The sequence below is a fragment of the Vulpes lagopus genome, chromosome 6 (assembly GCF_018345385.1).
Source record: "Vulpes lagopus strain Blue_001 chromosome 6, ASM1834538v1, whole genome shotgun sequence".
Lineage (NCBI taxonomy): Eukaryota > Metazoa > Chordata > Mammalia > Carnivora > Canidae > Vulpes > Vulpes lagopus.
This window is the reverse complement of record NC_054829.1, coordinates 30,421,397-30,437,802: the sequence shown is the minus strand read 5'-3', so window position 1 is coordinate 30,437,802 and position 16,406 is coordinate 30,421,397. Positions and strand designations below refer to the sequence as shown.

The 16,406-nt window shown below is 42.1% G+C and overlaps 1 protein-coding gene and 1 long non-coding RNA gene across 3 annotated transcripts in view; one reads left to right on the top strand and one right to left on the bottom strand.

Annotated features, from left to right (window-relative positions):
• Positions 1–2,537: 2,537 nt before the first annotated feature.
• LOC121493220 lies at positions 2,538–13,744 on the bottom strand. The gene is made up of 3 exons (XR_005988416.1): positions 13,644–13,744; positions 13,143–13,284; positions 2,538–3,285 (listed from the first exon to the last, which is right to left on the bottom strand). It is a non-coding gene; the product is annotated as an uncharacterized LOC121493220 (long non-coding RNA).
• Positions 13,149–16,406, top strand: part of EXD2 (exonuclease 3'-5' domain containing 2) — a 63,644-nt gene continuing 60,386 nt past the window's right edge. Inside the window, exon 1 of one of the 2 annotated variants that reach the window (XM_041758944.1) lies at positions 13,149–13,295. The gene's annotated coding sequence lies outside the window, so the exon portion shown is untranslated. The remainder of the gene's footprint in view (positions 13,296–16,406) is intronic. The other variant, XM_041758946.1, reaches the window with a different exon arrangement.

Genomic DNA, 16,406 nt, shown 5'->3' with positions numbered 1-16,406 from the left:
GTCAGGTTTCTACAATGTAAAGTCACTCTTTCCCCCTGCCTCTTTTCATACTATACTCTTTGTTGTTGTTTTAAATATTTTATTTTTAAATACACCCAGCATGGAGCTTAAACTAACAACCCCGAGACCGAGTCCCATGCTCCACCACCTGAGCCGGCCAGGCAACCCCATACTGTACTCTTTGGAAGGAAGTCCACATATTATCTCTTGACACATGTAGTCTTTGACCTCTGTTACTCCAGGATCCCTATTGCCATTGAAATCAGGGGACCCATCTCAACTATAACTTCTTTCATCAAATATGTCTACAGGAAACAGCCACCACACAGGTTAAAAGTTACAGGGATACAGGTGCCCAACCACCAATTTATTTCTCAATGCCTTAGTGGAGAGAGTATCCTCTGAAATAGTGAGGGAGTGGCAATACATACATGATAGATCTACTCCAACATTTCTATCTCCTTAAGATCTTGAATTCCTTCTTTTAAGTCATACCAGCAAGTTCTTGCATCTCAACTTCATTGAATGTAGGCCACTACTTAAAGTTTCAGTCAATCAACCATTAGAGCCATTTCCAGCCACACAAGCTAGCACATTAACTCTAGAATTGTGGTAAAAGTGCTCATCAATTGAATTGAATTGGTTAATAATTCAACTGAATCTGGTGTTAGATTGTCTTCCTTGTTTATTTTCTTCCTGGAATAAAAGAATCCATTCTTTCACATGTTCTCCAAATCTGCAAATATAAATGAACAAAATATTGCAATAAGTAAGCACAAGTCATTTCTTCGTAGTCAGAGTTGGAACATGTTGAGATCTGACCCTAGTTATGGATCTAGAGCATTGGTCCTCTACTGGGGATGATTTTTTTTTCTCCCAGGGTGCATCTGATTGTTGTCACAACTTGGGCTTAGAAAGTGTCGCTGGAGCTAGTAGGTAAGAGGTCAGGGATGTTGCTAGATATTACAATTCACAGGACATCCCCTCACAACAGTTATCCATAGCCCAACATGTTGAGAAACTCTGATCTACAGGTAACAAGGAGTTTTTGGAGTGGAATTTGAGGAAAATAGACATCACTCAGATAATGTTGTTACAGGGATTTTAAGCAAGGGATGGAAGGCTGTCTCCACTGATTTTGGAGGCTTAGAGAGATTTGGGCACTCAAGAATCTTAACTTTGAGACAACCCAAATGTCACCATTTCAGTTTCAGGGTCTCACCCTTCTCTACCAATGCTGTATCTTTCACCAGAGATTTTTGGCAAGGCTATAAAATCAACTTATGTTGTAATTTTGATATCTGCACAATTAAACTTTATGTTCAATTTTCAGCAAGATTAGTTTTCAGGTATAAAAGATAAGGGGTAGGGGATCCTTGGGTGGCTCAGCTGTTTGGCGCCTGCCTTTGGCCCAGGGCGTAATCCTGGAGACCCAGAATCGAGTCCCACATCAGGCTCCCTGCATGGAGCCTGCTTCTCCCTCTGCCTGTGTCTCTGCCTCTCTCTCTCTCTCTCTCTCTCTCTCTCTCTCCCCGTGTGTGTGTGTGTGTCTCATCAATAAATAAATAAAATCTTTAAAAATAAATAAATAAAAGATAATGCATTATTTAGGGCTGCCATAAGAAACTTTCTCTGTCATTGGACTGAATGTTTAATGACTTGAACTTTCCATTTTTTATGTAGATTTTTTGGTGGCTGCAAATGAAACCACTCCCAACCTAGAGTTGTTATAGTCACCATTACCATCAGCTAGTCATATGTGGCTCCAAATCATTTGCTTTAGTGGGCGCTTCACCACAAGTGACTAAAGGTGATAAGTTGATCATTTATGATGCCACAACATCCCATTTCCATTGACAGCTTGCTCAACATTCAATTTGAGTTTAAGGGTACAAAAAAATCAACCCCAAATCCTATATATATATCTCAATGTCTGTTACCTAGAACCACTCTTGGGGTCATTTACCATATTAGTCAGTACTCAGGAAAGAAACCAACTATACTAATTATCTTAACTAAGAAAGTTTATATAAAGAGCTATCGAAGGGGTGCCTGTGTGGCTCAGTTGGTTAAGCATCTGTCTTCGGCTCAGGTCATGATCCCAGGGTCCTGGGATAGAGCCCTGCATCGGGCTCCCTGCTCAGTGGGGAATCTGCTTCTCCCTTTCCCTCTGCCTCTCCCTGCATACTCATCTTTTTTCTCTCTCAAATAAATAAATAAAATCTTTAAAAGAATAAGAGTTATTGGAGGGGCACCTGGGTGGCTCAGTTAGTTAAGCATCTGACTCTTGATTTTTGGCTCAGGTCATGATCTCAAGGTTGAGATAGGGCTCCACATCGAGCTCTGCACTGGTTGTGGACCCTGCTTGGGATTCTCCTCTCCTGTTCCCTCTGTCCTCCCCCCACCCCTGCCATGCCCATACATTCTTTCCTTTCTCTCAAAAATAAACAAACAAACAAACAGGACAAAGCCCAGATCTTTAAAAAAAAAAAAAAAAGATTTATTGGAGATACTATGGGCGTTGAAGAATTGAAAAGAGAAGTAGAACAAAGAAGTAGTAATTGCAAGAAGTAGATGGGGGAAATAAAAGGTCAGGGATGGGATTATTAGGATTAAACACCTGAAGGAGGAGCCCTAGAGGGCTGGAACCACCGTAGCTCAGTGGTCAGCCTCTGCAGTGTCGGGACTCAGATCTCCGAGGAGGATTGCTGCCTAGCTGGTACTGGTATCTCTAAGGAGCATGATGAGGCTAGTTCTGGGAATATGGAAAGGAGTCCAGAGCTGGAACCAACTGCTGCTGCTGGCACGAAGAGCTGTTGCCTGGGTGACTTGAATAGAAACAGGAAGCGAACAAGAAGGAGCAGTCCCTTCTCCCTTCTTCCTGCCTCTGATCTCCCACTATTGGCAGAACCTAATAGAGAGCCAGGCTGGCCACAGAAAAACATGAGAAGCAGAGACCCAGCCCCAGCACCACAAAACAGAGCATAGATGCGTGACTTTGAAGCTGAGGAACAGTTTCTTCATGACCAACACAGTTAGGTAATCATTGCTCAAATTACACACAAAAGGATGAGGGGGAAGCAGGAGTCTAGGGCATTTCACAGATTTCTAGCAGGAGTAACTAAATGACTAGTGGAGAAAGAGATAGAATGAATGTGGAGAAGGGAGTCAGAAAGGAGCTAGTTTGTACCATGTGAAAAGATCTGCTGGGGTTGATGAATTTAGTTTGAGAAGTCTGGACTCTAATGTAGTACAATTCAAAATGTAGTCTTTGGATTAGTTGGCCTGCAAAGAAAAAGAAAAGAAAATTGCAGTAACATATAAAAATATATATAATATATACTAATATACATTATAATGTAATATAATATTAAATATATTAATATATATTATATATATAAAATCTATCATTTTAAAAAAGATTTTATTTATCTATTCATGAGAGACAGAGAGAGGCAGAGACATAAGCAGAGGGAGAAGCAGGCTCCCTGTGGGGAGCCTGATGCAGGACTCAATCCCAGGATCCCGAGACCATGACCCAAGCCAAAGGTAGATGCTCAACCACTGAGCCACCCGGGCGACCTAAAATCTATCATTTTAATCATTTTTATAATTGTGAAAAAATACATATATAACTTAAAATTTGCCATCTTAACCATTTTTAAATGTATAGTTCTGTAGTATTAAGTATATTTACATTGTTTTGCAACTATCACCATCATCTATCTCCAGATTTTTTTCCATCATCCCAAACTAATGCTCTGTGCTCAGGGGTGCCTAGGTAGCTCAGTTGGCTAAGTGTCTGCCTTCCGCTCAAGTCATGTTCCTAGGGTCGTGGTATCAAGCCCTGCATCCAGTTCCTTGCTCAGTGGAGAGCCTGCTTCTCCCTCTCCCTCTGCTGCTCCCCTAGCTTGTGACTCTCTTGTCCTCTCTCTTTCTCAAATAAATAAATACAATCTTTTAAAAAAACAAAACAAAAACAGAACAAAAAAACCCTCTGTGCCCAATAAGCAATAACTTCCCATTCCTCCTTCCATCCAGCCCCTGGTCATCTCTATTTCACTCCAGTCTCTATGAGTTTGACTCTTCTAGAAACCTCATAAAAGTGGAATCATGCATTACTTGTCCCTTTGTGTCTGGCTTATTTCAATCAGATAAATACCTTCAAGGTTCATTCCTATTGTAGCCTGTATTATAATTTTATTCCTTTTAAAAGCTGAATAACATTTCATTTTGTGCAGTTTGTTTTTTTAATTAATTAATTAATTAATCGATTGATTAAAAGTAGGCTCATGCCCAGCATGGAGTGCAAAGAGGGGCTTTTTTTTTTTTTTAAGATTTTATTTATTGATTCATGATAGTCATACAGAGAGAAAGAGAGGCAGAGACACAGGCAGAGGGAGAAACAGGCCCCATGCAGGGAGCCCGACGTGGGATTCGATTCCGGCTCTCCAGGATCGCGCCCTGGGCCAAAGGCAGGCGCTAAACCGCTGTGCCACCCAGGGATCCCTGCAATGAGGGGCTTAAACTCAGGACCCTGAGATCAAAACCTGCCCTGAGCAAGAGTTGGATACTTAACCAACTGAGCCACCCAGGTGGCCCAATGCATTTTGATTATTAGTATTATTTTTAAAGGTAAATTCTCCTCTCAGTATGGGGCTGGAACATATGACCCCAAGATCAAGAGTAACATGCTTTACAGACTGAAGCAGCCAGGTGCCCCACAATGTTTTTTTTTTTAAATCAATTCTCAATAAGGTAAAAGTTTGTGCCAGAATGTAAAGTATCTACGTCAGCAAGCACATTTTTGTAGGACAATTTCTTCAGTGAAGGATGCCATATGCTTTATGTTTTAGAGCAAAGTCCTTTTCTCACTGCAGTCCAGCACTTTGAATAGCACTAGGAGTAGGTATTTAGCTTTAGATGGAGATTCAGGAATCATTACCCCATAAAAGAAAATAATTCAAACTAGCACCAGAATGCAGGGTTTTTTGCATGATGTAATTTACAGCCACCTTCTAGGAAGAAATTAGAACTTCTGATAAAATGCCTACACAAAATTCTAATAAAACTAAAGAGATTAAAACTTCCGAGAAGCCACTTACCCACCCACTCACCTGTCAGTTCAGACTGTGGTGAATTTCACCAACTACTCTTTCCTTTTTTATATCTAATTTAAAATGATTTTTCTTTCATTTTTTAAAGATTTTATTTTTATTTTTTTAAAGATTTTATTTATTTATTCATGAGAGACACAGAGAGAGAGAGAGAGAGAGAGAGAGAGAGATATGCAGAGACATAGGCAGAGGGAGAAGCAGGTTCTCTTGCAAGGAGCCCGATGTGGGACTGGATTCTAGAACCCCAGGATCACACCCTGAGCCGAAGGCAGATGCTCAACTGCTGATCCACCCAGGTGTCCCTAACTATTTTCTTTTCAAGGAATCTCTACATCCAGCATGGGGCTGGAACTTAACCGGCTGAGCCAAGCCCCTAAAATGAATTTCTAACCAATCTTTTTTCTTCCCAAATATCCCTACCAAAAGTAAATTTTTGAAATGGACTTTTTAAAGGATAATAGTTAAAAGAAGAAAAAGGGAAATTATGACTCAGATGCAGATACGAAATAAATACATGTCAAAGATTTAACTTAACTCATTAATTAATGAGGGAACTGGAAAAGGTGTTACAATCAGTTTAAAGGAAAACCCAAAGACCAAATACCTAAGTTCATCAAAAATGTTGGAATATGGGACGCCCAGGGGGTACACTTGGTTTAGCCTTGGACTCTTGGTTTCAGCTCAGGTCGTGATCTCCAGGTCCTGGGATTGAGCCCCACGTTGGGCTCCCTGCTCAGTGCAGAGTGTGCTTGAGACTCTCCCTCTCCCTCTGCCCTTCCTCATCCTCTCTAAACTAAATATTTTTTAAAAATGCTGAAATAAATTTTCTCAGTAGACACAAAGCTGGCTTATTGAGGGATGTGTGGGAGCAGGGTTGTCAATAGAAGCTTCACCTAACAGCATTTATTTATATTTATCTAAAGATGATAATTATTTGCATTACTATCAGTTTTCTACAAATTAATCTATATCTCTTCAGCATTGCATAAGAGCTCAAAGAGTATAAAAGGCAAGAACTCTATAGAATCTGATAAGTGGAAAGGATATGCCTAGGACAATGCACTTTTCCATTTCCTGATTATATTTTGGTCCACTTAGAAATATCCTACTATAAGTCTTCTCCCTTGTTACAAGATAGTAAAGAAATTTTGATATATGCTCATAACAAAATTATCTGAAATTTTCTCTTTTTTCTTTTCTTTTTTCTTTTTCTAGAAAGTTTACTGGGTGCTTGGGTGGCTCAGATGGTCAGGTGTCTGCCTTTGGCTCAGGTCATGATCCCAGAATCCTGGAATCCAGCCTTGCGTTGAGCTCTCTGCTCAGCAGACAGCCTGCTTCTCCACCCCCCCTGCCTCCATCCCCCCACCCCTGCCTGCTGCTCTACCTGCCTGTGTTCTCTCTCCCTGTCAGATAAATGAGTAAAATCTTTTAAATATTTATTTGTTTGTTTGTTTGAGAGAGCATGGGGGAGAGGGAGGGAGAGAGACACTCTCAAGCAGACTACCTGCTGAGAGCAGAGATCATAACCTGAGCCTAGATCAAGAGCCCGATGCTTAATTCACTGAGCCATCCAGGCACCCCTCAACATTTTTCTTAAACACTTGGCTTCTAACATTGGTTGCTAATGTGGGAAACTAAGGCAGAGGTCTTGAAAATAAATAATTTTCACTGAATCCTGGTTTTGGTATGACACCCCTATTCTTAACTAGACAAGGTATCTTCCACTTTATCCTCTATGCTTTATCCACTTATTCCTCACTCGGCAGCTAGAGAGGAAATCTGGTGGTCTAACTGCATCTGAAATAGACTTTTAACCAATTATTCTTCTTTTAGTCCCAACATTATTGCTGCTTCTTGAGGTACCTGGTGTTGCCTGTCCCTGAGCCTTTTAGGGGTTCCCTGGGGCAAACCAGGCTTGCTCCTGGCCTGTCTTTTGAAAGATGTGGAGTCTGCTAAGTAAGCTCCCACTATCCTGTTTTCCAGCTTCCAAATGTTAATGATTTTATCTCCTGTTCTCCAAGAGACTGACTATACAAACAGACAATAGCCAGACCATATATGACAATAGCACTCTGACCCATAACTTCTACAGCTACCAGCCTGGGAAGCCAAACCGCAGCCTCCAAGGCAAACAGCCTAGAATGGTTAGAACTTGTCGATGAGTCAGTTTCCTTATATTTTGCCCCCACTTCCAACACAGCACCAACCAGAGAAAGCCAAACCAATCACCTAAGAATCCTGGCTTCAGGGGCACCTGGGTGGGTCAGTCCAAGCTACCTCTGCCCTCAGCTCAGGTCAAGATGCTGGGTCCTGGGATTGACTCCCTGCACCAAGCTCTCTGCTCAGCATGGGCGTGGGGTGGGGGTGTGTGTCCTGTTTCTCCTTTTCCCTCTGCCCCTCCCCCTGCTTATGTTCTCTCTCTCAAATAAATAAATAAATAAATAAATAAATAAATCTTTAAAATTTAAAAAAAGAAGCCTGGCTTCTAGTTAACCCATCTCCAGCTTTCCCATAACAATGACCACCAATCAGAGCATATCTGAAGTCATCCCTGTTTTCACTATAAAACTTTCCCACTTGTCTTTCTGCCATTGAGTCTTTGCCAAACACGAGTGATGGTGGCTAATTCCCTGCTATGTTTGCTCTCATTTTAGTGGTTTTCTTTTTCTATAACTTTTTTGCCTTGAGATTTTGTGTTTTTTCCAATTTTTTAAAAAATATTTTATTTATTTATTCATAAGAGACAAAGAAAGGCAGAGACATAGGCAGAGGGAGAAGCAGGTTCCCTGTGGGGAGCCTGATGTAGGACTTGATCCTGGAACCCCAGGATCAGGCCCTGAGCCAAAGGTGGGCACTCAACCACTGAGCCACCCAGGTGCCCCTATTTTTCCCATCTTTAAAGAGAGATTTCACTAGGATGTGGAATTACATGTGGTTCAATCCATCATCTTTAATTGGAGTTCTCTCATGCTTCTTGCTCTGTGACTTAGATGACAGCAATCTACCCTTTACCCTTCAGCTCCAGAAGGCCAGGAAATAACCTTTGCTTTTTCACTTGGAAAACCGGACACAAAATTCAACACCTATTCAGATTCCCCCAAAGAATGTACTGGAACAAAAACATTGGAGAATGATACAGACTTTACTGAACCTTGTCTATGAGAGATATAAGATGAGGTTACATTACAAGTACATAGAACTTCAACTCAATTCCCCAAATACCTTAAACATTTCGTTCTCCCCCAGTCTCTCCTCTGAAATATCTTTCTATTTCTCCCAGGAAGTTGGGAGGGAGCCTTGCTGACTCTTCCCTTTATCTCTGACTGGTCCCCCTTTATCTCTGACTGGTCCCCTGAATCTTCTAATGCCTCACCCTTTTACTCCACAAAGCAATTCACTTCAACACCCATGCATGCCACTTACTACAAAACAAAAATGCTGATTCACCAGGCTTTCAACCCCTATTGTTGGGTGAATTTGTCCCATGGCAGGGAGAGTCTCACCCTCATTAGCCGGGGCCTCATGAAGTTCTTTTCCAAGCGATAGTCTAGTTCCAGCTCTTTAGGGGAGAGAAAGTAGATAGAGATATGGATCTCTCTAAACCACAAAAAAAGGATACCTCTTCTCATTTGCTAACAAATTATCTTTTTGTCTTTCCAGCTAGTTTATAAGCTTCTTGAGTGCATAGCAACATAACTTTTATAATCTGTATGATACCTAATAATATTACAAAAGTTTATAGAAGGGATAAGTGGGGAGGAAGAATGAATATAATTGAGATGTTAGTAAATAGGATTGGGGCCTCTGGTGGCTCAGTGGTTGGGCATCTGCCTTCAGCTCAGGCCGTGATCCCAGGGTTCTGGAATCAAGTCCAGCATCGGATTTCCCACAGGGAGCCTGCTGATCCCTCTGCCTAGGTCTCTGCCTCTCTCTCTGTGTGAGACACAGAGAGAGAGAGAGAGAGAGAGAGGCAGAGACACAGGCAGAGGGAGGTGCAGGTTAAGGGTCTGACTTCGGCTCAGGTCATGATCTCAGGGTCTGAGGATTAAGGCCTGGGTGGGGCTCCCCACTCAATGGGGAGTCTGCTTGTCCCTCTCCCACAGCTTGTGCTGTCTCTGTCTCTCAAATAAATAAATAAATAAATAAATAAATAAATAAATAAATAAAATCTTTTTTTTAAAAAGATGTTTTTTAAATCTCCAAATATGGACAGTAAAAATAATTTTTTTTTTAATTTTTATTTATTTATGATAGTCACAGAGAGATAGAGAGAGAGGCAGAGACACAGGCAGAGGGAGAAGCAGGCTCCATGCACCGGGAGCCCGACGTGGGATTCGATCCCGGGTCTCCAGGATCGCGCCCTGGGCCAAAGGCAGGCGCCAAACCGCTGCGCCACCCAGGGATCCCTATTTTATAATTATAATTTTAAAGATTTTATTTATTCATGAGAGACACAGAGAGAGGTAGAGACAAAGACAGAAGGAAAGGAGGCTCCATGCAGGGAGCCCAATGTGGGACTTGATCCTGGCACTCCGGGATCATGCCCTGAGCTGAAGGTGGAAGCTCAACAACTGAGCCACCCAGGGGTCACAAAAATGATTTTATTATTGACTTCTAATTTAATTGTAATATGATCAAAGAGTGAGATCTGTATGATAGCATTTTTTTGCTATTTATAGAGAGTTGCTCAATGGGCTAAAAAAATTAATTTTCTTAAATCTTCCTTGTAAGTTTTAAAAGTATTTGTGTTCTCAAAATGTTGGGTGCAGAGTTCTATACCTGTTCTTTAGAAAATATTAATTAATGGGGTATCTGGGTGGCTCAGTTGGTTAAGCACCTGACTCTTGATTTTGACTTAGGTCACGATCTCAGGGTTGTGAGACTGAGCCCTGTATTGGGCTCTATGCTGAATGTGGAGTCTGCTTAAGATTCTTTCAAAAAAAAAAAAAAAAAAAAAAGATTCTCTCTCTCCCTCAGTCCCTCCCCCACTCCTGTACATGCTCTCTCTCCCTCTTAAAAAAAAAAATGAAAATGTTAATTATGGTGTTGGAGATATTCCTGCAATGGCTGGTGATTCTTGGATATCATTACATATGTAGGTGCTATTGATCGAATGTTTTGTCTCTTCTCAAAATTCACATGTTGAAAACTAACCCCAAGGCAGCCCGGGTGGCTCAGCCATTTAGTGCCACCTTCAGCCCAGGGCGTGATCCTGGAGACCCAGGATCAAGTTCCATGTCGGGCTCCCTGCATGGAGGCTATTTCTCCCTCTGCCTGTGTCCCTGCCTCCCTCCTCTCTCTCTCTCTCTCTGTGTTTCTCATGAATAAATAAATAAACTCTTAAAAAAAAAAAAGAAAAGAAAACTAACCCCCTCCTGGTATCAGGAGGTGAGGGCTTTGGGAGGTGATTAGGTCATGAGAGTGAACCCTCATGAATGAGATTAGTGCCTTATAAAAGAGGCCCAGGAGAGTTCCTTATCCCTTGGCCAAGTGAAAAGCACAATGAAAAGATAGCAGTCTGTGAAGTAGATAGCAGGCACTCACCAAAATAAACCTGTCAGCATCTTGATCATTGACTTCCCAGCCTACAAAACTATGAGAAATCAATTCTTGCTCTTTATAAGCCACCTGCTTGATGGTATCTTGTTATAATAGGCCAAAAAAGACCAAGACAAAGAGTGAGGTACTGAAAAGCTGATGGGGAATCCTTTATGTACAAATGGGGCTTGTTGCATTGGACCTCAACTTAGGGTGATTGCTTATGGACCCAGACAGTTTATTATAGTGTAGGGGTGAAAATATTTTTCCTCTACCCTTCTAGATAGTTCTGGCTGGCCTATTAATTAAATTGACATAAGACAGATTACATACATAAGACAGGAGAGAACAAATTTAATTATGTACCTATGAGAGCCCCATAAGAATGAGACCCAAGGATAAACCAGGCAATTGAAGCTTATATGCCATCTTAAGCTAAAGATTAGGATAGGGGCCCGGGGCTTCAAATGGGAGGAGGGTAATTCACAGGACAATAAGAAGAGCAGATATATGGTAACTAGATATTTGGCCTGCCACATATTAAAAAGTTATTAAAAATTATCTCCAGTAATAGCTCTTTTTCTGGGCCAGACCCCCATTCTAAATTCAGGTAGTTAAGGGAGAGGTAAAAACTTTTCTTGAATCTGCTGGGTCTTTTTTTTTTTTTTAAGATTTTATTTATTTATTCATGAGAGACACACAGAGAGAGAGAGAGAAGCAGAGACACAGGCAGAGCGAGAAGCAGGCTCCATGCAGGGAGCCGGATGTGGGACTCCATCCCAGGTGTCCAGGATCACGACCTGGGTTGAAGGTGGCGCTAAACCTCTGAGCCACCTGGGCTGCCCAAACCTGCTGGCTCTTAACTGTCTTTAACTCAAAATAATCCACATGCCAAAGTGGCATATGTTGGTGTCATGTATTCTGCTCCTCAATGGGATCCCTCAAATATCAATATTCTGTCATTCTAATCAAATTCGTCTTATAAAATTACACCGAGATTTGTTTGTCTGCTGATACCTCCACTCGTATTCTTTTTCTTCTTTGGGTTTATAAACTTTTCACTCCTTTACTTTCATTAAAAAAAAAAAAAACTTTTTATTGGAGTATATATGAATTCAGGAAAGTGTCCACAAATATGCAACCTGAACATACATGTAAATCAGTACTCAGAGTGAGAAATAGAAGGTTATCAGTGCTTTGTGAGCCTGCCGATGTTCTCTTCCAGAGTCATTACTCCATACTGACTTCTAACAGCATAGGGATTTGGGTAGTTTCCAGTTTAGGGCTATTGCCAATGACAGGTATGGGCTTTTTTTTTTTTCCTTTTTGTATTTTTCCTTTCAGTGAACATATGTATACACTTCTGTTGGGTGTATACCTCAGAGTGAAACTGTTGGGACCCAGGCTATACATATACTCAACTTTAGTTGATATTGCCAAACAGTTAAACAAAATGACTGTACCAATTTATATTCCCTCAGCAGCATATGAGAGTTTTGGTTGCTCCACAACCTTGTCAATACTTGGTATTTTCTGTCTTCATTTTAACCTTTCTGGTTGGTATGTAATGGTATCTCATTGTGGCTTTTATTTGCATTTCCTCTTTACTTTTGTTTTTTTGTTTTTTTTAAGGTGTTTCAGGATGGAGAAATTAAAATGCAGGGGATTAATCCTCTATATTTGCCATAAATTTCTCCCTTATGGGTACTTACCTCACGGAATTTAGAACCTCTTCCTATATGGGAGGTAATATAATATAGAGAATGAGGGCAACAAACTTTGCAAGAAGATATACTGAGGTTTGATTCTCAGCTCCAAGCTTGAGAAATTTATTTAACCTTTCTCCATTTTATGCAAAATGCCACTAATAATAATAATACTGCTTCAGGAGGTTGTTTTAAGGATTAAATGAGATAAAACACATAAAGCAATTTGCAAAGATCGTAGCACACTGCATGTACATAGTCAACAAATGGCAGCTATTATTACACCTTATATTCTTTATGTGCATCTCGTTTCTCCTGCTACACTTCTTATGACAGAGTAACAATACATAGCACCCATCAGCCTCTTCACATATAATAGTTGCTGACAAAGACTAGTTGACTGATGTATTTAAATATAAATATAAGGGGATCCCTGGGTGGCGCAGCGGTTTGGCGCCTGCCTTTGGCCCAGGGCGCGATCCTGGAGACCCGGGATCGAATCCCACGTCGGGCTCCCGGTGCATGGAGCCTGCTTCTCCCTCTGCCTGTGTCTCTGCCTCTCTCTCTCTCTCTCTGTGACTATCATAAATAAATAAAAATTAAAAAAAAAATAAAAATAAGTAAATAAAACCAAAACCAATACAGAAACAAAAACACCCCTTTTCTCAAGATAGTTTAAGCCTTTCCAATTCTAACAGACCCTTTGTTCAGCAGTGGAGAAACTGGGGAGGGAACAGCTGGCCCAGCAGCTTCCGTACGACATGGCGCCGCCCATGCGTACCTCCCTGCTAGGTTTACGTCCTCCAGCCCGCCGCAGGACCGGAAGTGGTTTCGGCCCTAGTGGATCCGGGTGGGTGCGCGCAGGTGGCCGAGGAGGGTTCCAGGTCCTCAGCGTGAGGTGCCGCAGGTGTTCAGGTTGGGTCCTGGGACGCAGGTAAGTGAGACTAAGGGACCCGCGGGGCCTTTCACCCGCCTTGTGCGAGGGGAGGAGGGGGCTTCCAGTGCGGTTCGAGGAGAGGCGTTGTGGAGCTGGAGATGTCACTGGGTGCGGGGGCGACTTATTGCGGGGACCCCGCCGTCCCCCAGCGACTTGGCCCATCCCTTCTTCCCCTCCCCCGGCGCAGCCCCCCGCCCCCGCCCCCGCCCCCGCCCCCCGCGGCGGTTCAGCGCCCAGGTGTGCAGCAACGGCTCTGGGCGCGGGCCGCGGCCCACCGCGCGCTCCCCGGCCGCCCCCTCGGGGCCCCTCCGCCTCTCTCTGGGAGCACCCGCCAAGCCTTCTTACGAGGCTTCTGGACCCCGTCAGCCTGGCAGACACCGCCCCCGGCACCTGGCAACTGCTCCGGCGCCGCGCGCTCCCGCCGCTGCGGTCGCGGGGACCTGCCCCCGCCCCCGGTTGCCACCCCTTTCCTCCCAGACGCACCCGCTGCTGCGGGCCCTGCTGGGAGCCACCGCTCCAACCTGGGAGCCGGGAGATGGCTGCAGGATTGATGCTTGCTCAGTGAATCGGAAGCAGACCCAACCCTTTCTAAGCTCTTGAGATACTGATTGGACGCAAACTCCCTTAGAAAACGCTGCATTATTTATACTATATTTTTAAAAATAAAAAAACATTTTTTTTTAAATGATCTCTACCCCCAGCGTGGGGCTCCCTCTCACAGCTCCAAGATCACGAGTGCGGCCTGCTCCACCGGCTGAGCCAGCCAGGCACCCCCCCCCCCCCCCCCAATACCATATATATATATTTTTCTTTTTCTTTCTTTCTTTCTTTCTTTTTTTTAAATTGTATTACATGGATAGAAGGAACTGCACGGAAGATTTTGTTAATTATCAGAATTAGGAAGTGCGGGAGGAAAGCAATCTAATGCGGGAAGTACTGAATCGTCTTGGTCAAGTTGAGCTTTTTTTTTTTTTTTTTTTTGAGCTCGTTTTAAAAATTTTTTTTTTTTTTAAATATTTATTTTAGGTGTAGTCCACGCATACAGCCTTTAACGACGCATACCCCGTCGGGCTCCCTGCGTGGGGCCTGCTTCTCCCTCTGCCTGTGTCTCTGCCTGTGTGTGTGTGTGTGTCGTGTCTCATGATTAAATAAATAAATCTAAAAAATTTTTTAAGAATAAAATTCATGTGAGAAATTTAAACAAAATGGTTCCTTTTTTTTTTTTTTCAAAATGGTTCCTTTTTGATCTCTTTTCCATCTCTATCTTCTTTAATCTCTTAACTCTAAAGTAAGAACTGTTAACGGCTTGGGATGTGTTTTTTGTTGTTGTTGTTGTTTCTTTTTCTTTACGTTTTTTGACAAGTATTCATATTAGTTACGTATATGTAAGATTTCATGTTAAACTTTTACTAATACATATTTTACAAATATGGCATATTGCACCTATTCAGAAACTTGACTTTTAATTTTTTTTATAAATATTGTATTTATTTATTCATGAGAGACAGAGGGACAGAGACACAGGCAGAGGGAGAAGCAGGCTCCGGGCAGGTGGCTGGATGCAGGACTTGATCCCTGGGGACTTTCAAATCATGACCTGATGGACCTGAGCCACCCAGGTGTCCCAGAAACTTGACTTTTATTCTTAAAAATGGGTCTTAAAACTTTTTCTTTGTCCCTATGTATGTAGAGATCTACCTTATTATTTCTACTTGGTCCATAAATTCTGTGCTGTAAGATTTTGTAGTATGTGAGATTCCATAGATTGCTACAAACACAGTGTGTCAGAGAACCTCCTTCCACATGTGTCTCTGTGCCTAGGTGAATATTTCAAACCTGAGATTGAATTGCTGGGTGGGATGGTGTGGACATTTAATGCCAAACTGCCCACCAACAGTGCATAATAATGTCTATTTCCCTAGCTCTTTTAAACATTAAAAAAATATATTTTATATTTTTTTGAGAGAGAGAACAAGAGTGAGAGAGAGAGAGCATAAGCAGGGGAGTGGCAGATGGAGAGGCAGAGGGAGAAGCAGGTTCCCTGCAGCAGGGAGCCCGATGCGAGGTTGGATCCCAGGACCCTGGGATCATGACCTGAGCTGAAGGCAGATGTTCAACTGACTGAGCCACCCAGGCAACCCTCTTTTAAACATTTAATGCTATTAATCTTTTTCATTTTTGCCAATCTAATGGGTGAAAAATGATTCTAATTTGTGTTTTACTTTGTATTTCCTTAGTTACTAGAGAGATTGGATATCTTTTCATGATTGTTGGCTGTTTGTATTTACTCTTTCAAGAAATATCTCATTTCAATTGGGTTGTTTTTTTATATATAGTTTTTAATGTATTTTGGATATAATCTTTTGTCATTTATATTTGTTATCTTTATTCCCAACTTAGTGCTTTTTGTTTTTTTTATTTTTAAAGATTTTATTTATTTATTCACGAGAGACACAGAATGAGAGAGAGGCAGAGATGCAGGCAGAGGGAGAAGCAGGCTCCATGCAGGGAGCCTATTGTGGGACTCGATCCCAGGACTCCAAGATCAGGCCCTGGGCTGAAGGCGGCGCTAAACCGCTGAGCCGCCCGGGCTGCCCCCAACTTAGTGCTTTTTAAAATTGATGCTTGTCTTTTAACTACATGACATCTTTGTCAAATCATAGTTTTAAATTTCACAATAAATGTATCAGTCTTTTACTCTGTGTATTTTGTATCTTGTTGCTGTCATTCCCTACCAGAGCTGTTCTCCAGTGGGAGATATTTTGCCTGCTAGGGGCTAGTTTGGTAATGTGAGCAGACATTTTTCGGTTGTCTAACTGGGGTTGTGGTATGAGGGCATCTGCTGGATGGAAACCAGGGATGCTGCTAAACATCCTACAGTGCAAAGGAAAGCCCTCCACAACAAAGAATTTTTCTGGACTAAAATGTTAGTAATGCTGAGGTTGAAGAACCCTGTTCTACCCTAAGACACAACAGGATTTTCTGTCTTTCTTTCTTTTATTCCTTCCTTTCTTTTTTTTCTTTTTAAGATTTTTTATTTATTTGAGAGAGATGAAGGGAACAGATTGAGCAGGAGAAGGGGCAGAGGGAGAGGGAGAAGCAGACTCC